We start from the raw sequence: 1,619 nt of genomic DNA on the forward strand, positions 1-1,619 counted from the left end.
ACCACTGGTCCTGAAGGGATCATCCGCCCTGGATTCCCTGTGTTTCCAGTTCCTATCTGTACCAGTGTACATCCGCATGAGGTCCTTCTTAAGAACCTCACAGCTGGTCTCTCCTGCTCACATGTCCAAAGGCTGTAAGATGGATTCTCCACGGAGCACTCTGGCCGTCCTCCTAAAACAGATCGGGTTGTCCTTTTGGCAGTCCATGTACCTGTTCATCACAATTCAGAGACATTGAGTCTTCTTCGGTCTTCCTTACTCAACATCCAACTTTCACATGCCGATGAGGTGATTGGAAGGCCCCTGCCTTGGGTCAGTCACCTTCATCAGTGATGAAGGAAAACAAACAAGGGCTGGTTTTAGCAAGGAGGACTGGCTTGTTCAAGGGGCCGAGGAACCCAAGATTGGAAAGCGCGCCGGACTTCCCGAGAGGCAGATGCTAGACTCACACAGCTATGGGGGCCAGAGCAGCCACGGTCCCCGCCTCCATCTCTTTAGGGGCATATGTCTTCTCCTGCATTCTGGAGCAACGGTCCTGACCACCGAGGTGGGGGGTCCCAGGCTGGCTTCACTCATGACCTCTATGACCTCCAGGGGAGCATCTGGTGGGTTCAAACTGCTGCCTTTGCAGCTCACAGCCTGACGTGTAGCCACTCTGCCCCCAGGGCTCCCACGAATCAACTTTGGCCTCATGGCACTTTACCTATCCTAGGTGTCCTGTCAAGTGTCGGGTAGCTCTGGGCCACATTCCAGGTCTCTCTATCATGAACCTATTGAGCATGTGGGGAGAGGAGCCGGGGTGTGGGGACAGAAGGATGAAGTGTTTAGCCCAACCCACTGTGGTGGCATCGACTCCAGTTCACGGACAGAGACCCTGCAGGACAAAGCAGACCTGGCCCCGGGGGTTCCAAGGCTGTACATCCTTCCGGAAGCAGAAAGCCTTACCTTTCTCCTCAGGGCTGGCGGGTTTGAACCACAAGCCTCGAGGTTAGCAGCCCAAAGCTTAACCCATGATGACACCGGGGCTCCTTAGAGGAAAGCTTAGAAAATACTTGGTGTGCTTGAAGAGGCTACTGACACTGTGAGGCCCATAAGAGGCAGGAAGGATGGTTTGGGGCCCAGTCAGGAAAAGCCCAGAAGGTCAGGATTTTCTTTGACAAAGCGGTGTGAGGAGAATGGAGCCTCGGGGGTCTAGTGGTGATGTGTTGGGCTGCTAACCCACAAGACCAGCAGTTAGAAACCACCAGCCACTCCATGGGAGAAAGACGAGGCTTTCTACTCCCACAGAGTGAGTCTCAGAATCCCCAAGGGCGGGTCTACGCTGTCCTAGGGCGCCTGTGACCTTAGTTTGGGTTTTGGTGTGAGGAGAGGGCGTGTGCTCATTTAGCAAATACGTATCAAGTGCTAACCGTCTGTGAGACATTTTGCCAGCGATGACTGACTGATTGGGGCCTGAGTCGGAGTCCACTTGATAGCAGTAAATGAGAACCTACCGATGAAGGGCCCCTGGTGGCGCGATGGTTTAAGTGCATGGCTGCTACCTTGTTTCCCTGAAAATAAGAGTGTCTTATATATATTTTTGCTCCCAAAGACGCGCTAGGTCTTATTTTCAGGGGATG

The sequence above is a fragment of the Echinops telfairi genome, unplaced genomic scaffold (assembly GCF_000313985.2).
Source record: "Echinops telfairi isolate 266 unplaced genomic scaffold, ASM31398v2 ScPeMD7_29;HRSCAF=101, whole genome shotgun sequence".
In the NCBI taxonomy this organism is placed as follows: Eukaryota; Metazoa; Chordata; class Mammalia; order Afrosoricida; family Tenrecidae; genus Echinops; species Echinops telfairi.